This window comes from Pipistrellus kuhlii, unplaced genomic scaffold, assembly GCF_014108245.1.
Source record: "Pipistrellus kuhlii isolate mPipKuh1 unplaced genomic scaffold, mPipKuh1.p scaffold_m20_p_33, whole genome shotgun sequence".
Lineage (NCBI taxonomy): Eukaryota > Metazoa > Chordata > Mammalia > Chiroptera > Vespertilionidae > Pipistrellus > Pipistrellus kuhlii.
The window spans coordinates 2,179,130-2,202,644 of NW_023425533.1; the positions used below are offsets into that span (position 1 = coordinate 2,179,130).

Below are 23,515 nucleotides of genomic sequence, written 5' to 3' on the forward strand. Positions count from 1 at the left end.
TATTCTTGTTTGATTGCTATGGCTAGCATTTTAAGTACTATTTTGAACAGGAGTGTTGAAAGTGGGCATCCCTGTCTTGTTCCTGCTTTTAGTGGAAATTATTTTAATTTTTACACATTGAGTATGATGTCTTTTGTAAGTTCTTCATATAAGGCTTTATTGTGTTGAGGTATAATCCCTCTATTCCTACTTTGCTGAGAGTTTTTATCAAGAAAGGCTGTTGGATTTTGTCAAATTCCTTTTCTGCATTAATTTATAAGATTATGTGATTTTTGTCTCTCAGGGTTTTTTTTGTTTGTTTGTTTGTTTGTTTGTTTTTTGTGATGTACCACATTTATTGATTTGCAGATATCATACCAGCCTTGCATCCCTGGAATAAATCCCACTTTGTCTTTCTAATGTAATGCTGGTTTTGATTTTCTAGAATTTCGTTGAGGATTTTAACATCTATATTCATAAGGGATATTGGCCTATAATTTTGTTTCCTTGTAGTGTCTTTATCTGATTTTGGGATTAGAGTAATGCTGGCTTTATTGAAAGAGCTTGGATTTGTGCTTTCCTATTGCTTTTTTTGAATAGTGTGTGAAAATAAGATTTAGTTATTATTTGAATGTTTGATAAAACTCTGCTGTGAAGCCATCTGGCCATGGCTTTTGTTTGCTGTAAACTTTTTTTTTATGAATTCTTCAATTTCCTCCATAATTATTGGCTTGTTGTGATTTTTTTACTCATCTTGACTGAGTTTTAGAAGATCATATTTTTCTAGGAATATGTCCATTTCTTCTGGGTTGTTCAATTTGTTGGAGTAGAGTTGTTCATAGTAGTTTTTACAATATGTTGTATTTATGTGGAATCTGTTGTTATTTCGCCTCTTTAATTTCTGATTTTATTTGGGTCCTCTCTCTTTACTTTATGGTAAACCTGACTAGTGGTTCATCATTCTTGTTTGTCTTTCACAGAACTAGTTCTTGTTTTCATTGATCTTTTGTATTTGTTTTGTCTCTATGCCATTTATTTCTGCTCTGATCTCTATTATCTCCTTCCTTCTGCTCATGCTAGGCTTTTCTTATTTAAGTTGTAGAGTTAGATAATTCATTACCAGTTTTTCTTGTTGTTTGAAGTAGGCCTGTAATGCTATGAACTTGCCTCTCAGGAATAATTTCACTGTGTCCCATAGGATTTGGATTGTTGTGTTTTCATTGTCATTCATTTCCAGGATGTTTTTAATTTCTTCTTTGATCTCTTTGTTAACCTAATCATTGTTTAATAGCATGCTATCAATCTCCATGTGTTTGGATTTTTTATTGATTTATTGTAGCTGATTTTTAATGTTGTGCCATTGTGATCTGAGAATATACTTGATAGAATTTCAATCTTTTTGAATTTGGAGAGATTTTGCCTATAACCCAATATGTGGTCTCTCATTCCATGTACAATTGAGAAGAATGTATATTCCTTGGATTTGGTGTGAAATGTTCTGAAGATGTCAATTAAGTCCATCTGATCCAATAAGTCTTTTAAGATTGCTGTTTCTTTATCTAGAGGTTTTATCCAGTGATGTCAGTAGAGTATTAAAGTCTCATGCTATGATTGTATCCTGTCAATATGTCCCTTGATACCTTGATATCTTCTAGGAGTTTTGTTTGTTTTTGTTTTGTTTTGTTTTGTTTTATGTATGTGGGTGCTCCTGAATTGGAGAATATATGTTTACCAAAATATATCCTATTTTTATATTGATCCATTTAGTATTATGAAGTGGCCTTCCTTGTCACTTCCTATGACCTTCACATTGAGGTCTATATTGTCAGGTATAGGTGATGCTAGCCCTACTTTTTTTTTTTTTCATTTCCATTTGCCTGTAAGATCTTTTTCCATCTGTTCACTTTCAGTCTGTATGAATCTCTTGTTCTGAGGTGGGTCTCTTGTTGGCAGATGATATATGGTTCGTTTTCTTATCCATTCATCCACTTGATGTCTTTTGATTGAAACACGTCAGCCATTTACATTTAAAGTCATTATTGATAGGTACCTGTTTGTAGCCATTTTAATTTTTTGTGCCTATCTTCCTTCTTCCTCCCCTTTCCACTTTCTTTTTACAACAGTCCCTTTAGCATTTCTTACATTGCTGCTTTGGTAGTGATAAACTCCCTTAGACTTTTTTTTGTCTGTCAATATTTTGATTTCCCCTTCAATTTTGAATGATAACCTTCCTAGAATAGAATATTCTTGGTCTCAGTACCATGCTTTGCATCACTTTTGTATACTTTATTCTATTATCTTCTGGCCTGATGTGTTTCTATTGAGAAATCATTTGATAATCTAATGGGAGTTCCCTTGTAGGTAACTTTCTGTCTCTCTCTTGCAGCCTTTAAGATTATTTCTTTGTCGTTAATCTTTACCATTGTAATTATGTCATGAGTTGGTGTGGGGCTTTTTTGGTTCATCTTGTTTTGGACTGTCTGTGTTTATGTGACTTTTTCATTCCCCAAATTGAGGAAATTTACTGACACTATTTCTTTAAATAGGTTTTCTAACTCTTGTTCCACTTCTTGTTATTGTGGAACCACTATTATATGTATGTTGCTTTGTTTTATGTTTTTCCAAAGCTCCCTCAGGTTCTCTTACTGTCTTTTACTTTTTTTCTCTCTCAATTACAGTTCCAGTTGAGTGTGTTTTGCTTTCCTGTGTTCTCATTCACTAATTTGGTCCTCTGCTTCTTCTCATCTATTGTTGAAAGTTTCCTTTTTTTTTTTTTATTGTAGCTATATAACTATTTTCTCCAGATTATTTTATATTGTTAATTTTTCTCATCCATCTGGTTTATGAACTCTATTATCCTTATTCTGAATTATTTTTCTGATATATTGCATACCTCTATTTCATTTAGTTCCTTTTCTGGCTTTTCCATTGGGGTATTCCCCTGTCTCCCCATTTTTGCTCTCACCAAATGATCTAGATGTTGAGTCACATGGAGTGAGTCTGTGGTTGCAATGATGGGTTTGGTGGTGGGTTGCATTGGTTGAAGGTGATGTCCGCTCCTTGGGAAGTTGTGGGCAGTGGCTATTCGCAGGGCAGCTGCTCCTTGCATGGTTGTGGAGAAGCTGCTCTTCACATGTTCATGGGTGATGGCTGCTCCTTGTGGGTTGTGGGGTGGCTGCTGCTCATTTGTTCATGGAGTGGCTGCTTCAGGCAGTCACCTGCTCCTCAGGTGATTATGGGCAGTGGCTGCTTGTGTGGCTTCTGGAGCATTAGTGGTGCCTGGGGCTGCTGCATAAGACTTGGCTCTTCTTGTGCATGGTCAAAGAGCATGGAACTGCTGTGTAAGGCTTCATTGTCTGTGTACTAGGTTGTGGAACTTGGGGCTGCTGTGTAAGGCTAGGCTGTTAGCATGCTCTGTCCTGAAGCTCAGGATTGGTATGTAAGGCTTGGTTGTTCATACATGCAGTCATCAAGCTCGAGGCTGCTCTGTAAGGCTTGGCTGTGCATGCAATAAGACTTGGAGCCTGGAGCTGCTGAGTAGGACTCGGCTGTTCCTGAGTGTGCAAGTGTATGGTCGCTGTGCCCTGGGCTAAGGCATCTGGCTGGAGGAAGGGAATGCCCTCTGAAACTCACAGGAGCCCTCAGATGGGGAATCTGGAGTCTCGGTGTCCATGGTTAGGCAAGGCATCAGGTTCTTGGCTGGAGTGGCTGTAGGGTCCTGGGTGGTGTCTGAGAGCACCCTGGGTGGAGGTGAGGCTGGGCTCCCAGTCATAGTAGCTCTCCCTTTCAAAATGGTATGACCTCTGTGGGAGAGCAAGAACTCTGGGAGAGATTACAGCATTAGCAGAGGCTGTCTGGTTATGTGTGCCCCGTCTTCTAGCCCCCAAAATTCAGCAAGATCTAGATGTTACACACACACACACACACACACACACACACACACACACAAACACACATCACAGGTCCACACACTCCCGTTTTGCTCCCTCACTCACTTGCATTCTCCCTCACTGCCATCCTGCTGGCTGCCGTCTTCTATAGGAATCACTATTGGTAGACACTATAATACACAAACAGTAAGTGATAATAACAATCTCAACTTTGTTTAAATTTGAGGATATATATATATGAGTGAATAGCTTGGTAATTACCATTTTCTTAAAAAGGTAATTATTTTCTAGAAGAGGTTATTATTTTTGTTCATTTTTATTTTATTTGCCACAATTATCAATGTTTAATGAAAATATTATAGACATCAGCCAAAACCGGTTTGGCTCAATGGATAGAGCGTCGGCTTGGAGACTGAAGGGTCCCGGGTTCGATTCTGGTCAAGGGCGTGTACCTTGGTTGTGGGCATATCCCCGGGAGGGGGTGTGCAAGAGGCAGCTGATCGATGACTCTCTCTCATCGATGTTTCTAACTCTCTATCTCTCTCCCTTCCTCTCTGTATAAAATCAATAAAATATATATATTTTTTAAAAGAAAATATTATAGACATCAAAATCATTTGAAATAATTAATTTGCTAACTAAATATTGCAGAAACAAATACAGAAAATAAATCAGAATAAGAATGGAAATGATGAGATGGCATTTACATTTTATTACTATCATTATTATTTTATATGTTTCTTTTTTTAATATATTTTATTGATTTTGTACAGAGAGGAAGGGAGAGAGATAGAGAGTTAGAACCATCGATGAGAGAGAGTCATCGATCAGCTTCCTCTTCCACACCCCCTATTGGGGATATGCCCACAACCAAGGTACACGCCCTTGACCGGAATCGAACCTGGGACCCTTCAGTCCCCAAGTCGAAGCTCTATCCATTGAGCCAAACCGGTCTTGGCTATTTTATATGTTTTTAGTAGCCTCTTTCCTCAAGTACAAGAGCACAGCTTTCTGCTCATTCTTTTACATAATAAAACCAGGCATTTTTATTTTTAAAATTTGATTTTCTTTTTTCTATCACCTTTTTTTTGTTAAAATATTTTATTGATTTTTTACAGAGAGGAAGGGAGAGAGATAGAGAGTTAGAAACATCAATGAGAGAGAAACATCCACCAGCTGCCTCCTGCACAGCCCCTATCGGGGATGTGCCCACAACCAAGGTACATGCCCTTGACTGGAATCGAACCTGGGACCCTTCAGTCCCCAAGTCGAAGCTCTATCCATTGAGCCAAACCGGTCTTGGCTATTTTATATGTTTTTAGTAGCCTCTTTCCTCAAGTACAAGAGCACAGCTTTCTGCTCATTCTTTTACATAATAAAACCAGGCATTTTTATTTTTAAAATTTGATTTTCTTTTTTCTATCACCTTTTTTTTGTTAAAATATTTTATTGATTTTTTACAGAGAGGAAGGGAGAGAGATAGAGAGTTAGAAACATCAATGAGAGAGAAACATCCACCAGCTGCCTCCTGCACAGCCCCTATCGGGGATGTGCCCACAACCAAGGTACATGCCCTTGACTGGAATCGAACCTGGGACCCTTCAGTCCCCAAGTCGAAGCTCTATCCATTGAGCCAAACCGGTCTTGGCTATTTTATATGTTTTTAGTAGCCTCTTTCCTCAAGTACAAGAGCACAGCTTTCTGCTCATTCTTTTACATAATAAAACCAGGCATTTTTATTTTTAAAATTTGATTTTCTTTTTTCTATCACCTTTTTTTTGTTAAAATATTTTATTGATTTTTTACAGAGAGGAAGGGAGAGAGATAGAGAGTTAGAAACATCAATGAGAGAGAAACATCCACCAGCTGCCTCCTGCACAGCCCCTATCGGGGATGTGCCCACAACCAAGGTACATGCCCTTGACTGGAATCGAACCTGGGACCTTTCAGTCCGCAGGCTGACACTCTATCCACTGAGCCAAACCAGTTTCAGCTTTCCATCACTTTTTATCCCCTTTATACCCTCTATCACCTTCACCCCACTCTACAATCACCACACTGTTGTCTATGTCTCTCTCTCTCTCTCTCTCTCTCTCTCTCTCTCTCTCTCTCTCTCTCTCTTTCCTTTTTTGTTCAATCCTTCCATCCCTCAATCCTCCTCACCCAAGGACTATCTTTCCACTTTCTATTAATGAGTCTGTCTCTATTTTACATGGTACTTCAGTTTGTTTATTAAATTCAACATATCATTGAATTCATATGATACTTGTCTTTCTCTGACTGATTTATTTCACTTACTATGATGTTCTCCAGGTAATCCATACTGTCCTAAAGGGTAAATTTTTCTTCCTTTTTATAGCAAAGTAGTATTCCATTTTGAAAATATATCCCAGATTTTTTATCCACTCATCTACTGATGGACATACAGACTGCTTCCAAATATTTGCTATTGTAAATAACAGTGCAATGAACATAGGGCTGCATACATTCTTTTAAATTAGCATTTTGGTTTTCTTCAGATATATTCCAGAAGTGGAATGACTGGGTCATAAAGCAGTTCCATTTTTTATTTTTTTAAGGTATCTCCATACTGCTTTTCACAGTGGCTGTATCAATCTGCATTCCCACCAATAGTGCACAAGGTTTGCTTTTTCTTCACATCTGCACAAGCATCTGTTATTGTTTACTTGTTGCTGATAGCCATTCTGGCTGTTTAGAGGTGATATCTCATCATGGATTTAATTTGCATCTCTCTGGTGATTAGTGATATTGAACATTTTTTCATAGATCAATTGGCCACCTATATGTCCTTTATGGAGAAATGTCTATTCAGGTCATTTGCCCATTTTTTTTATTGGATTGTTTCCTTCCTAGTGTTCCTTGTTTAACTTCTTTATATTATTTTGAAATTAGCCCTTTATCAGATGTATCATTGGCAAATATGTTCTCCCATTCAGTGGTTTGTTTTTTCATTTTGTGGATGGATTTTTGTTTTATTTTATTTTATTGTTTTTGTTCTTTTTTCTGTGAAAAAAACACACATCTTTAATTTTATGTAGTCCCATTTTTATTTTTTTATTTTGTTTTATTTGAATGCTAAAAACTGTATAAGAGTTAGGAAGACTAGCCTTTCCCCCAAACCTGCAATACAAAAGGTTCTATTTGGAAATTCATATACTTTTGAATAGTTCATGGGACTGGAAAAGCATGTGTTATGTTTCATGGGAAATTTCTGTGAACTCTATAAAACTGTTTACTTGTTAATATTTGCACTGCATTTATTATTTATTTATTTCAGAAGCTGAAGTTTGCATACATTATATTTGGGGTGTTTTGCCTTTTATTTGATAGGTGTACTTTTTAAAATTATTTGCTCACTAGAACTGGACAAGTAATCCTGAATATTTAAGGATTCACATTCAAAATATTTCTATTACCTGTATTGAAAGGTAGCATGGAGTGGTGATTAAAAGTGTAGACTTTGATATAAAAATATCTGGAGTCCAGTCCTAGTTCTACTGATTACTGGTCTTATAATTTTGGGCAAGTCTTGTCACCTATTTTTTGTCTTAGTTTCTCTTACTATAAAATAGGGATACAGCAGTACATATCTTGCAGGATTCTGATAGCAAGTGAACATATACAAATGACTTAGTATTACCTGGCTTATGATAAGGACTACTTGGGTGTTAACTGTGAACAGGTAGTTCTCAACAGCAAAGAAACAAGTAATGGCATATCTCACAATCTTCCTGTCCTAATGTTTTTATTCTCAGAATGTTGTCTAGGTGAAGCAACTTCCATTCTGGCCAGAAGGGTATAATTCCTTCTAATCCACATTCACTTTTTTGACTTTTTTATTCTTTAAAGAAAAAGACAACTGGGTTAAGTAACTATTTTCATACTAGAAGCTCGGTGCACAAAATCTATGCATGGGGGGTGGGGGTCTTTTAGCCCAGCCTATGTCCTTTCTCAATCTGGGACCCCTCAGGGAATGCTGGGCCTAAACCAGCAGTTGGACATCCCTCATTGCAATCCAGGACATTGCATGCATCAATGACCATACTTTTCATATAGGTGAAAAGCATCTTGCTATTGTGTGGGCAGTTACATTTATTTGCCCTGATTATAAAAAGTAGTATATAACATGATCCTTCTGAGGCAGTAGTACCATTTCCTCCATCTTATGGGTAGAAAAACTGAAGCAGAGAGAAGTTAACTAATTGGCTTTGTCACATAGTTATAAGTGTCAGAATCAGGGCCAGAGTCCGTGCATGTCATCACTGCATCATCCTGTTTTTTCAGTGTTAGAGTAGCCTGCCAGGTTTTAATTTTTAAATCTAAGAATATTCCCAATATATAGGGTAGGGTCCGTAGGTCTGGCAAGCAATCAGGGCCATCTATGGGGTGACCAGTGTGTGGGGCGATCAGGTGACCCCCTGCTGACACCCTCCTTGGCTAGCAGCCTGGAGCCGCCCACTGGCAGACCCCACCCCTCGATTATTGCTGCAGGTCACCTCCTTGGGCGAGAGCGGGGCTGTGTGAGGCAGATGCAGCTTCTGTATTGAGCATCTGCCCCCTGGTGGTCATTTCACATCATAGCAACTGGTCATTCTGCTGGTTGTTCTGCCACTCAGTCTATTTGCATATTATGTTTTTATTATATAGGATTCTTAATGCTGCACACATATTTACACTTAACAAATATTTATCCATCTGAATGAATGAAAAAGACAACCGCATTTGGTTTTATAATTTCCCAAAAAGCGACTTAAGTTTCTGTTCAATTTTTGTACTTTCAGAAATCTAATATAAAATTTTCCTTTCAAATCATATAGAAACTAGTAGTGTCCAGTAGAAATGTTCTCATCATGGTTTTATTCTATTTTTTAACACAATTTACATGTGTAATGGAATTTGTTTATTAGTGACATCTGCTACTGTTTAATCAGCTCCTAATAATAAACAGATAATCACAGAAAATAGATTTAGGGTTTGTGTTTTAATTAAATCTGTTTACCTCATATTTTGTTACATTTTTTATTCCCTGAGTATAGTTTCCACTCTATCTCTGGGTACAGTTTTTAATACCTGCCCAGAGCAGACATTTATCTTTATTTTACATTACATTTTTAGGCCTCAGGCCATTAACTCAGAGAGTCTTCTCATTTTTTTTCACAACCCAACTTATCTTTATCATTTTATCTAGAATTTAGAAGGATAATATTTCCCAGTATCATGGCAGGTTAACTCAGATAGTTGGAATATACTAATGAGGTCAAGGCTATGGGTTTGATTCTTACAAGGGCCACTAAGCTTTTTGCTTTTCCACCAACATAGCTATGACAAAGATGTGTACTCTTGACTAAAAGGGACATTTTTTATAGGTTGTGGATTCTTAACCAGAAAGTCATCTCTATTACTGAAAAAAAAATATTGAGATGCATACACCTGTAAAGTTCTGAATCAGTAGAGCCATCTTTGTTTATGAAATATTAATACCTCAGACCTCTCCAGCCAGTGGTTTACAAATGAGGTCACATGAACTGTAATAATCTCAATATCACTGTATTATTATTTCTACGTGCATATTTCAAGATGTCTTGATTCTATCAAATTGTCACCAATTTATAGAGGAGAATCCCTGGAGATGTCTCAGCTGTGCTCACTGATAGTATTTTGTATTCATCCACTTCTGATCTTCTGTTGGTGTCTCTTCCCCAAGAAGACTATGTCAATTTATTTCTATCACTCCTGTCATGCCATCTTGTGGGACCATGAATTTTTGCTTAGGGTAATCTCTTCTTGTGGTCTTCAAATTAGCAAAACTTGTGAGAAGTCAAAATAACACTTAAGGTCTTCTTTTGGTTTCACTGTGTCAGAACTACTGTGAAAAAATTGGAAGAATGTTCTCTGACCCCAGTCTATATCACTTTTACACCCGGGCACTAACGCAATATTGCTTGTGTTTTTATCTTTTTCTACCTCAATTGTAAAAATAGCTTAAGTCTTGCAGTCCATTGGGGCTCAAATTTTAATCCCTGAGACCAGATGGGACACCAGAAACTATTTTGGAATCCACATTTCCCTTTATTTCCTCCAGAACTTGTGCACAACATTGACAAAATCCTCCCTATTACTTCAGCATCCATACAAATTAACTCATCTATTTACTATAGTCATCCTAACTTACCTGAACTCTGGCAGTGGACATAACATGGATCAAGCTAACATCTCAATCACATGTTTAAAGAAGGAAACTTCCTCAAGAATCTGTTTGAAGACTCTGTTGTTCTGACCAAAGCCATCTTAGAGTCAGATACTACTATACTCTATGGTAAAATTTCAAGAGAGCATGGCAGATACTGATACCCACTGTGGGTAAAATCCCTATAAACAATAGGGATGGAATGTTACCCTCCTTTTACAGGGCATCAAAACAATATTCATTCAGTCTAGTCTTTCTTCAACTATTGGCTGGGTACATGAACTTTACTCCCAGATGTGTATCATTTAATTTTTTAAAAATCTTTACTAGTAAAAGATCTCCTGGAAAAGGGAATATGCCACACTCTTATCAGTCAACTACAACTGATTTGAAATGAAAAAGCTTAACAGGTTTTGATGGGGGAGGGCAGTAAAAGCAGGAGAAAACAAAATGCAAAGAGAAAATTTGAAACACGGACTTTATAGGGAGTAAAAAGGTGAAAGATAGGCTGTGAGTATGAAGATAAACTTACTGAATTTACAGTGTTTTCTGAGGTCTATGCCTTTGATGAAGTACACTGCCAGTTAATCAAATATTTGACACTGCCTTCCTTACCTTATTCTATGGAGAAGAACAATTTTTCAGTTTCAAATGTTATTTTGATGCCCTGTAAAAAAGAGGGTAATATTCCATCCCTCTTTTTATAAGGATTTTATCCATTTTTTTCTTCTCCCTCCTTTTATTTTTATCTATCTATCTAGCTATCTATCTATCTATCTATTTATTTATTTATTTAATATATTTTGTATTGATTTCAGAGAGGAAGGGAGAGGGACACAGAGATAGAAACATCAATGATAAGAGAGAATCATTGATCAGTTAACTTTCGCACACCCCCTACTGGGGATCAAGCCCACAACCCAGGCATATGCCCTTGACCAGAATCAAACCCTAGACCCTTCAATCTGCAGGCTGATGCTCTATCTACTGAGTCAAGCCAGCCAGGGCTCCCTCCTTTTATTTTTTATTGCAATCACAAAACCATCATCAATAATAGAAGAAAAATAGGCTTATCTTCCATGAAATCAAATGAGAGAAGCAGAAACTCAAAGAGAGAATCCAGAGTTAAGCTGCCTAGTTTTCATTAGCAGGAAATCATTAGGGTTCCATTTATTTACTTTCATATTTGATCTAAGTAAGCTGCTTTATATTTTTATGGCTGATCTATGATATCATGGAAGTTAGTCATCATAATTAAGTTGAGTCAGAGAATCCATCAATCCTAAACAACATCAGTCTTGAATTCTACAAAGAAATGTTACTCTAGAGAAATATCAGTAGTAAAATGCCTTACCTATAAAATGACGCACAGCATGGAGCCTTATAATTGTTCTGAATTATTACAGTACTCAAAGGGATGGGACCCCTAGTACCATATGCTCACTGATAAATAGTTGCTAACCATTAATAAGGATGTGGCCAACTAAATATCATTGCTCATAGCTCACTATCAGAAGCCATTGTACCATTCAGCTGCACCTTTGGAGTGAGGTCTAAAGTGATGAAGTGCTGACAGAAATCTTCTTTGATCCATATTTGCTTTGAAAGCCCGGACATAGAATTAGCAGGTGGATAAGAACAAGAGTTACCCAACAAACCATACATGCTGAGGGGCATGTAGCCTCCTAATAAGTCACAGCTGGTAGTTATCAATTCCAAATGGTCTTGAAATTCCCACCAGCACAGAGGAGTCAATATATATCAACAAGAAAAGTGATATTTATTACTGCCATTTGAAGGTCATGCATATAAAGCATATATAAGTAATGCTAAAGCTCAGCACTATTTCCTGTCACAATTTGCTATATAGAGTGCCTCTGTTTCATTTTACCAGAGCATAATAGCCTAGTTTCTCCCTGAGCTAATGCCTAATCTCTTATTTTCTCTTGACCTTTGTTACAATACATTTCTTAAAAACAACAATGTTATTCAGGAATAAGCAGAAGGGAAGCTTTGGGGGAAATGCTGTGTTTTGCATCAGAATGAGGAAAAGATTCACAAATATCAATGTTTTTGAGATTTACAAGTAGTTAGGGGAAATGGATATTTGCTGGAAGTACCTGGCTTGAACCCGTCTTTATCTCTATTCCCATTATATATAAAGTTGCTCTGACTCTCACTGACCTGTCATATATGCTTTGGTGATGAGTTACTAAAAGGGAAAAGTCAGGATTTAAGATTCAGGATTATTCTATTTAAGGTAATAAACTATTTTTAAAAATATATTATGACCTGGGAAGAAATTTAAGGAGAGCAGAGTTGTTTTTTTTTTTGAAAGACATGTAATATAGGCTGCCTTAGGGAAGTTAATTATGGGCCTCCCAGGGAGGCTTTCAGGTAAGTAGGAGCTTATGCCTGCATTAAAGGGAAGTAGTCAAATGTTCTCAAAGGCTTACATTGGCTTTCAGGATGTTCTTTCTAGGAACAGGATCAATAGACATTGGGAAGGCTCCACACTGAGGTTATGGCCTCCAAGGAGCTGAGATTCTCCTCTAATTGGAAAGCTTTAGTTAGAATTCATTATCCATTCGATTAATGTTTATTTAATGCTACTGTGTTTCAGGCACTAGTCCATATTTGGGGGATCAAAGAAATAGAGATTGCTTTGATGGAAGTAATGTGCTAGAGGTAAAGGGACAAACATAAGAAAATACACAAAAAATAAATATATATTTGATCAGATAGTGATCATAGTTAGCAATAAAAATGAAGCTAGATAAGGTAAAACAGAGTAGGAGTGATGACTATAATCAGGGAAGGCCTCTCTGAAAAAGTAACATTTGAATTTTAATAATCTACATTTAGTGAACATTTATTATGTGCCAGCCACATGAATGAACTCATTCTGTCTTCACCCAAATACTATGAGGTAGGGCCATTATTATTTTTGTTTTACAAATGGGAAGTTTTGCCTGATAGAATTTAAATGAGTTGTCCATGGAAACAGCTAGTAAGAGACAGAGCTGGGGTTCAAACTCAAGCAATCTGACACTAAATGCCATGCTTGGAATCACTGTAATACTTGGAATTCTGGACTCTGCATAAAAGCAGAGGGATGTGGATCATGTCCATTTGGCTCTGGAAGGCACCAATTGGATAATGCAAAAAAAAAGAAAAGTAAGGGAAGTAAGTACCTGATAGCAAGACTACAAAAAGAGAAGGGGAATAAAAACATATTCAAATATTTTCTGTTTGTTAGCTATTTTAAACAAAGTATCATTTAATCCTTATAACTAAACTATAGGGTAATCATAATTATATCTATTTTGCATATGAGAAAAGTATAGAATGGCTAAGTAATTTGCCCAATGTCTCATGACCACAGAGGACAAAACTGTAAGTCTGGATCAATCTATCATCAGAGTCCATGCTGTTTCCAGAGAGAAGAAAGTGAAAGAAGGAAATCCATAGTAAAAATACATGAAGCAAAAGAAAGAAAGAAAGAGAGGCAGAAAAATAATGACTTAACACGTTTGGAAGACTAGAGGAAAGACAATGGTTTTACAAAATGTTAATAACATCTTCATCCTCAGCCTCTTCTCAATTTACGTGGATTCTTGAGTTTCTATAGTTTTAGAATTTCAAGAATTGGCATGTCTAGTTTTTTAGCAAAATATGGTTTTTATATGTAAAATAGTCCTTGAGCAATGCTATAACTGTTACTGTCATTTAATTAGGAGCTTCAGGAAAACAAGGGAAATAAACTTAGTAAGGAAATTAAGGAATAGTTAAAACCTATTAGGTAATTGAGGACTCACAAGTAATTGATAACTAGCTTATTTTTCTTCAGAAACACATTTTAAAGTTGTCAGCTTTAATGACACAACTTCAGATATGCTTTGCATGCCAACCTTTGCCTTCCTAATAATAAACTAGTAGCACTGTGGAATGTCAGAATAACACTGATGGGCAGTGTTATAAAAAAATACAAATGGAGCACTACCTGTCTTGTGTCATGGTTTTGTGTGATGAATTGAAGCTGAGGTGTGGTCATATCTCTTTTGGGATGGGGTTGATTTAACCCACCCATTATTGCAGAAAAGTAGCAAGTCTGCTTCTTACCCCATGCCTGCTCTATTTTGCCTTGCCTTTCTCTTCCCTCCCCTTCTCTTCCCAAACTCAGTCATGGCTTTGTTTTGCTGAATATTAGGCAACAAACAAATACAGTAGCAAAGAGACTTGCTTGTTCTATTCTTAACAGAGTTGTAGGCAGCTGCCCAAAGGGGAAAGTTGAGGGAAGTCCAGTGTGGTAGACTAGCCATTTCCACCATTTGTATTTTTCAGGTAACTCTTTTCAGCCTCCTTTTTATTTACTGGAAAATTGGGTCTCAAAAGAACTGGTGGCCCAGAAAGAAGCTCACTACAGACTGATTCACATTCCTTTCAGCATAAGGATTATTGCTTGTCTCACTTTTTATTCTTATATTTCCAGTAGGACACGATCTCACTCATCTAGAGGAAATGGTGAACAACAAAGACTGATGAACAAGAACAGACGCAGAGATAAGGAGCTATGGGTCAGATTGTTGGACCTCGAAGGAAGGGTGGGGATAAAAGGGAGAGATCAACCAAAGGACTTATGCGCACATATTTAAGTCTAACCAGTGGTCAAGGACAATAGAGGGGTAGGGGAATGAGGGGGGGATTGGAATAGGGGGTTGAGGACAAATATGTGACACCTTAATCAATAAATAAATTTTAAAAAACTTTATTCACTAAATATTTTTGAGGACCAGGTATTTGTGAATGTATTATATATTGAGAAAATTGGTGTTTTAAATAGAAAATGTAGTCATTTTTAGGATATACTCATGGGAACAAAGAAAACATTAAAATTTATCTCTGGCTTTGTAGAATCAGGTGATGGGCTTATAATTCATTGTCTGTTGAAAATCGAATTAAAAATGGAAGTTCAATATAAATAGTGAATGATTTTTAAGGAGATTTGGAGCTGTACATAGGCTTTGAGGACATAGAAACTAAAAAATTATATTCTGGTATGTATTTTCCAATGAAGGACTAAGGTCTCACTTCTATGATATATCATTTTGCCAGTGCCCATCTGTAAAACAGGTGCAGTGCCATTTTAACCATAAAATTCTGAATAATTGTCTTCCAGGAATTTTAATTACAATTTGTAAATAAGATACAGATGAATCAGGTTGAATTTTAATTGACTACATGATGTGACTGAAAATCTGGATATTGTTCTACTATTTTCCCATATTATACCTCCACACTCTCAGCCCATGGCATCTCTGCAATCAGCATGAAAAAGAATTCTCTCCCAGCAAAGTATATACTTGGCAAATACTAGTTAATTGAAGCACATTTTCTCATGCTTTGAGTTGAATTGGTGCCAGGTTGTCTCTCTAAGAACACATGTTCTCAACATGGGAAAGGAAATGGCACAAGTAAGGAGAAAGGAAAATTGTAGGGTCTAAGTGGATACACTGAGAGAAAGGGCATGGGAATAATTAAAACTATCCAGCACTAATCATTCTACAAATTGAGATAAAGACAAAAGAGAGTGGGATAAATGCTTACTATTGTATAATTTTAAAATTATAAGTGGAATCTTTAAGGCCAGCTCCAGTTAGGAGGGGAGAATGCACCTAGGAATCAGAAATTAGAAAATACTAGCTATCCAACATAAAGGAGAGGATGGAGGTAGAGAGATGCAAAGCAATGAATCAAACACTTCACTAAATGAAACAAGTGCTTTACACTCCCTCTAGGCTAAACCTGTATGTTTGTGAGGAAAGTAGCTTAGATTTGAGGCCCATGGACTATAAAAGGCAGGAGCATTCTCCATACTATGGCATAGAGGCATCACAAATAGTGCACATGCCTAAACCATGGTTCCAGCGGAATATAAAAATAAGGCATTAATGATTAGAAATGAGCCAGGAGAATTATGCCATAAGTACAAGAAGACCATAAGACTTCTAGCTAAATAAAACAGCATCTTACCAAAGTATGTAACTCTGAGTAATGGATCTTTTAAGAACTTTTCCTCTTATAATTTCTTGTACATTTTAATTATTAATTCTACTGCAATGGATTATGTCAACCTGAATTATTTTGTATCTTCTACCATACAATTATGTATAGGTGAGTCTGGAAGACCAATATATAAAATTTCATTGCTAAATTTATCTTGGATTTTCTTAGCCTAGAAAATTTACAGACTTTTATAAATATAATATTGACTCATTAGACATTTTATGTTTTTTTCCCCAAGGAATTTTGGTCAAATATTTATAGCCCATGGCATTTATCCCATGGTATTTGTAGAGAGTTGTCATAACAAAAAGATAAACCCCTAAAAAATAAAAAATAAAATTCAGAGAGCTGTCTTCATAGGCTCCATTCTCTTCAGTATTTGAACTCATTAAGTAGATTTTACAAAGGGTGATTTCTGCTATCTGGTCCCAGGGCATATTAACATAATTCAGATAGCAGAAGAGAATAAAACTGTCAAGTGTGTGTGCGTGTGTGTGTGTGTTTGCGTAAAAGAGAGAGATAAGGAGAGCATCAAAGATAGACACAAAGAAAGGCAGACAGAAATAATAACAATAGCCATAAATACAATAGTCACTACATCATTTTATGCTGTTGCTGCCTGTTCAGAAAGTAGTCTTGCTCAAGTAGCTGAATCATGAGTAGTAATATCCCCCTTCTTTCTTCAAACAGTGTCTTCTATCACCATAACTTTGATTTTGTGACATTGATATTCTCTGTTTATCCTAAATGTGTCAAATAGTATACATGTATTAAAAAGAAAATGAGGTATGTGAGTTATATCCCAATAAAGTTTTATTTTAAAAAAGAAAATCAGAAGACAAGTTAAAATCACTTTACTTTGTCATCATTAGAATATTACGACACCCTTTAAGGTAACTCAAAGCCCTGATTTGATTTGGCTACTGAAATGAGAGCACAAGTGACACATGTCATTTCTTTTTTTCCCCCTGATTTTTATTGTTGGCACTATTACAGATGTCCCCTGTTTCCTCCTCCCCCTTTATTTGCCTACACCTAACTCCAGTCCCCTCCACAGGCTTTCACCACACTCTTATCTGTATCCATGGGCTATGTATATATGTTCTTTTGGCTAATCTATTCACTTTCTTTCATCCAGTTCCCCCCATTCCCCTCCCCTCTGACCTCTGTCAGTCTGTGCCATGTATCCATGCATCTGTTTCTATTTTGTTAGTTTATTTTGTTCATTAGATTTCACATAGAAGTGAAATCATATGTATTTGTCTTTCTCTGATTGGCTTATTATACTTAGCATAATATTAGAAGCATTTAATTGCCATTGTCAGCTTCAGCCTTTCAATGATCCTTCGGTTGTGATTTTGGAAAATAGACCAAGATGGATCCTCCTTCAGCCTGGGTCCTTGAGTGGTTAACATGGGCAGAGACTCCACCCCACCAACATGAAAGCTAAATAATAAACATTTGTTTTTTTAAGATTATAATATTTTCATTACTGTTTTTGTTAAAAACCTAACCCAGTGGTCAGCAAACTCATTAGTCAACAGAGCCAAATATCAACAGTACAAAAATTGGAAAAAAAATTTAGAGCCAAATTTTTTTAACTTAAACTTCTTCTAATGCCACTTCTTCAAAATAGACTCACCCAGGTCATGGTACTTTGAGGAAGAGCCACACTCAAGGGGCCAAAAAGCCACATATGGCTCGTGAGCCACAGTTTGCCGACCATGGACCTAGCCTATCCTGACTTAAAGTTACACTCTTTTCATAGGAATGACCAGTATATTCTCATGCAAGTATGCCTTCCTCATAGCTTCATATCTGTCAAAACTTGCTTCTCTGGGACTAGTAGTTTTTTGTTTTGTTTGTTTTGTTTTTTTTTTTTTGTTTTTTTTTGTATAGCAACAATCTTTTATTACTGCACTCAGATTAAAGCATTTTTTAATTTGTAGGTGTTCTGAAATGAGGGCCAATTTTCTATTCTCTTTAATCGTAGTAAGAATAGATTAATCACAGAGGGATATCTCAAAGGCATTTCATGAGTCCAGCAATTACACTTTTAAGCAGGTTAATGTTTTCTTGTGCTCCATTGCACATGCTTTGCATGAGAAAGGGGAAGGTTATGAATAGAATAGAGAAGAAGAACATCCTAGTATTTGTAATGTCATGCATTTGGGGACTGCCAGCCCTATTAAGCTTATGTGCACTTCAGATATCATCACTTATGAAAGAGGGGCATGGAGAAGAGTGTATAATAATTAGGGATTTAGGATAGTTATCTTTAGCAGTACTTTAGAGCCCAAAATTCTCTTCTATCTGGTAGAGTAGATTTCTCTGAATATAATGGGTCATCTCTGAGTGTGCACATTTTATTTTATTTCATTTTTTCATTTATTGTTCACAGTATTTTAGATGTTGTTGCCACACCATTAAAAAAATCTTAGTAGTCAACATCTGATTGCCATAAGTCAAGTTTAAATGTGGCTTATCCTTTACCGTGTTCAAAATCGCATTCCTGCTGAAACCGGGTTGGCTCAGTGGATAGAGCGTGGGCTTGCGGACTCAAGGGTCCCAGGTTAGATTCTGGTCAAGGGCATGTACATTGGTTGCGGGCACATCCCTCGTGGGGGGTGTGCAAGAGGCAGCTGGTGGATGTATCTCTCTCATCGATGTTTCTAGCTCTCTACCCCTCTCCCTTCCTTTCTGTGAAAAATCAATAAAAATATTTTTTAAAAATCACATTCTCTTTCCTTGATTGAACTTAAAAATTATGTGCAAGCAAAAAAGCAGTAGAGCCTATAGAATCTTGGAACCAGAACCTTAATAAATGAAAGAGGGCTTAGAAGCCATGTGCTATAACTCCCTTTCCTATCTATGAAGAGACTGAGGCACAGAAAGAGAAAACTTGTCTCAGTTAACGTGCAAATACCTGTGTTTCAGGATTCACATCTATACATATAAAGAGGTAATAATTGATAGTTATGAAGTCCCAGTAATGACCAATTTGCATATTGATAGACCAGCAGGTGTGTGCTCAGCAGGGGGACTTGAGTGAGGCTTGCTTCCCTGCCCCTGGCACCAGGGTCCCCCTTTTCTCCTGAGTGCACATGCTGACAAACACCCTGTGACACCTTGCCCCATCTGAGAGCACTCTGCCCAGGGATGCCACCAACCACTCCCCTGAAGTGGGGGGAGCTGAGGGGAGACACCCACATGGCAGAAGGCCAGTTCTTTATGTGTACTCGGCCCCTCAAAGCTGATGTGAGAGGGGCCGAGTGCCCAAACAGAGGCAGTTAACAGGACCCAGAAAGGAAAGCAGTCAGTACTAAGGACAAAAAGCATAGAATTTTAATTAGCCTGCAAAAAAGAGTAAAAGAGTGAGGTGGGGAAGATGGGGAAGAAGGGAAGAAGGAAGTGAAGACCTTTATAAAGGAGTCAGTAGAGAGCAAAATTAAAGAAGGAAAGTGTATATATGAGTAAACTTTAGGAGTTATAATGAAAACCAAGTACATTTGTGTACTGGGGAAAGATTTAAAAATAGGAGTCAGAAAATAAAAATAAAAAGATAAATGATAGTGAATATTTAGGCAGATTTTAAAACATTGAAAGTAAGTAGAGAAGAGTATATGGAAAAGGTAGGATGAAAGAGAAAGATGGAGGGAAGAAAAGTTTTAAAGGAAGGCTGAAAGAGCTTAGGGAGCAAAGCAGGTCAGAGGGAGGAAATGAAAAAAAAATAATGATAAGGTGGGAAGGAAAGAAAAGGTGACGTAGGGGAGGGGGAAAGATAAAGGAAAGAAGTAATATGGGGAAGGAGGGAGGGTAGGAGAAAGATGGAAAGGATGATGGAACAGAAGTAGGAAATAAGGAAGAAAGAAAAGTTTATAAATGATGAGTCACTAGGAAAAAGTGTTAGATAAAGGAGAGAGAAAAATTGTGTGAGAGGGAGAAGCCGATAAGGAAGTCAAATATAATTGTGTGTAAAGGGGGTAAGATTAAAAAAAAAAAAAAAAGTTAATATGCCCACAGGGGAGAGCAGTTAGCAGGATCAGGCTGACAGGCAGAGTGGTTAGGACTGTCAGGCAGGTGAGAGGTTAGGATCCAGAAGTTCTGGATTGCAAGAGGGATGTTCAACTGTGGGATCAGGTTTAAACTGGCAGTTGGACATCCCCCAGGGCTCCCGCATTGGAGAGGGTACAGATGGGACTGAGAGACCCCCCATGCACAAATTTCATGCACCAGGTCTCTAGTCTATTTAATAAAAACTTAAAAGTATCTCATAGCTAAGTTACTAATTTCTCTGTAGGTCAATTTGCTAATCTGAGACATAAAGCAGATCTTAAAATGATACATTTTTCAAGTTACTTCTGATTCAGGAAGTTAGACTCATATATCAAAAAACATAAATACCCATTGCCTTAAATAAGATTGAAATGGTTTGAGTTATTTCCCTCTCACATGTTCATCCACACATAAGTAAGCCAGAGCTGATATAGTGGAACCATGTTGTAAAGGAAACAGATTCCATCATTCTGAGACTGTACTATCCACTGTTGTCCTTATTCACAGAGTCAAAAATGTTAATCTCATACCATGATTATAATGGGTAATAATTACTTTATGTATCACTCCGTGATAATTTTTTTTAAATTTTATTGTTAAAAGTATTACTTATGTCCTCTTTTTTATCCCCATTGTCCTCTTCTAGCCAGCCCTGCCCCCAAGTTCTTTGGTTGATCTCTTCTCACCCACCCACCCTCCCCTACCTTTGCTCTGAGATTTGACAGTCTGTTCCATGCTTCTATGTTGCTGGATCTATTTTGTTCATCAGTTTATTTTGTTCATTAGATTTTATATATGAGTGAGATCATGTAATATTTATTTTTCTCTGACTGGCTTATTTCCCTTAGCATAATACTTTCCAGGTCCATCCATGCTGTTGCAGTGGTAACAGTTATTTCTTTTTTATAGCAGCACAGTTTTCCATTGTGTAGATGTACCATAGATTTTTCATTTACTCATCTGCTGATGTGCACTTGGGTTGTTTCCAAATATTAGATATTGTGGATTGCACTGTTATGAAAATAGTGGTGCATATATTCTTTCTGATTGGTATTTCTGATTTCTTAGGATATATTCACAGAAGTGGGATCACTGGGTCAAATGAGAGTTCTATTTTTAGTTTTTTGAGGAAACTCCATACTGTTTTCCACAGTAACTGCACCAGTCTGCACTTCAACCAGCAGTGAATGAGTGTTCCTTTTTTCCCACATCCTCTCCAGCACTTGTCATTTGTTGATTTTTTTTTAGTTTTTTTAATTAATTTCTTTATTGATTAAGATACCACATATTTGTCCTCAACCCCCCATTCCAATCCCCCTCTTCCCCCCATTTACCCCCACCCCCCTATTGTTCTTGACCACTAGTTAGACTCATATGTGTGCACATAAGTCCTTTGGTTACTCTCTCCCTTTTATCCCCACCCTCCCTTTGAGGTCCAACAGTCTGACCCATGGCTCCTTATCTCTGGGTCTGTTCTTGTTCATCAGTCTATGTTGTTCACTATTTCCCCTAGATGAGTGAGATCATGTCCTACTGGAAATATACTTATAAGAATAAAAAATGAGACAAGCAATTATGGTTATGCTGAAAGGCATATGAATCAGTCTATAATGAGCTTCTTTCTGGGCCACCAGTTCTTTAGAGGCCCAATTTCAATGTCAAACAGTTCCTTATGTGTACATGTCAGCAATGATGTTTCAGTTCTGGATGGTGGACAAATGGTGGTAATGCAGGTCCAACCCTCTCTGGTTTGGTTCTGGGCAACCTGCAGTGATACACAGCTGCTGACTGCTATTATGGTAAGGCTTCATCAGTGACTTTCATTGATTTGTTGATGATAGCCGTTCTGACAGTATCTTATTCTTTTAATTTATATCTCTCAGAGGATTAGAGACTTTGAGCAGAAGCTTTTTATTTTGATGTAGTCACATTTGTTTATTTTTTCCTTAGTTTCATTTGCCTTAGGAGATGTATTGGTAAACAAATTGCTATGAAAGATATTTGAGACTTTTCTGCCTAAGGTTTCTTCTAAGATTAAAAGTGAGTTTTTTTTAATATTTATTTTGAAAGTATTACATATGTCCCATTTCTCCCCTCTTGACCCCTTCTATTCTACCCTTGCCCCTGCCTCTGACCTTTTCCACCGTATTTTCTGTATCTATGGTCTATGCATATATGCATACACATTCTTTTGTTGATCTTTTCCTACCCATATATTCCCTCTGAGATTTGACAATCTGTTCATGCTTCTATGTCTCTTGATCTATTTGGTTCACCAGTTTATTTTGTTCATTAGATTCCACATATAATTGAGGTTATATGATACTTGCTTTTCTCTGACTGGCTTACTTTGCTTAGCATAATACTCTCCAGGTCCCTCCATGTTATAGTTTTCTGACTTACATTTAAGACTTTTATCCATTTTGAGTTTATTTTTTTATGGTGTAAGTTGGTGGTCTAGTTTCATTTTTTGCATGTACCTGTCCAATTTTCCCAAAACAAGTTATTGAAGAGACTGTCTTTACTCCATTGTATGCTCTTGCATCCTTTGTCAAATATTAATTGCCTTAATTCAAATGGAATATTGTCTAGAATAATTAACACACGAAGCTTTTGGATTTGTCTTTGGAAAGGAGAGCAGTAAGGAAGGAGATGCCAATGCTTGGTAAATTGACAGTATGGTGAAGGAGACTTGGGGAGGCTCACAAGAACTATCCCACAGATAACCATCTCTCTATTTGTTCATAGGATTAAACCCTTGATTTGACCCTAATTGTTCTCTTTCCTACAAAGGAGAGCATTAATAAAATTTTTACTGACTACTCCTTTGATTAGACTTCAAAATCAGATATTTAGAATTTTACCTTAATCTCTATAAAAAAAACATCTCAATTATTTCTTTTTTTAAAGTCTTATTTTATTCACCCAATTATTTCTATTTTCACTTTTCCTTCAGATTAAGGACACTCCATCTGTATGCCTGATGATGTAATAGGGTCATAGGAGCATTTGGTGATATTAGTCTTTCTGTAAACTTACCAATATTTACCAGGCTCTGGATTTCCTCCTACCCTGGAAAAACAAACATCTTAGAAATAGACAGAAATGGTTTACAACAAACTTTAGCACCAAGAAAAATAAAATACAACTCAAGCATAAGTGAATATGTCAAATCCAATGAAGCAAAAACTTATTAGAAAATTGTTTGTTTTCTAAGTGAAAATTCAGAATTATGGAATGCTTAGGAAAATATAAATCCATATTATAGCTAGCAAGATAGTTCATGGATGAAAATTATTTTTTGTTTCAGAACTTT

At 36.8% G+C, this 23,515-nt stretch overlaps 1 protein-coding gene and 1 long non-coding RNA gene across 2 annotated transcripts in view; one reads left to right on the forward strand and one right to left on the reverse strand.

Annotated features, from left to right (window-relative positions):
• IL1RAPL2 (interleukin 1 receptor accessory protein like 2) overlaps positions 1-23,515 on the forward strand; it is a 1,438,686-nt gene that overhangs the window by 1,142,651 nt on the left and 272,520 nt on the right. The window lies entirely within an intron of this gene.
• On the reverse strand, positions 1,344-22,286 carry LOC123651070. The gene is made up of 3 exons (XR_006739544.1): positions 22,276-22,286; positions 7,714-7,721; positions 1,344-1,420 (listed from the first exon to the last, which is right to left on the reverse strand). It is a non-coding gene; the product is annotated as an uncharacterized LOC123651070 (long non-coding RNA).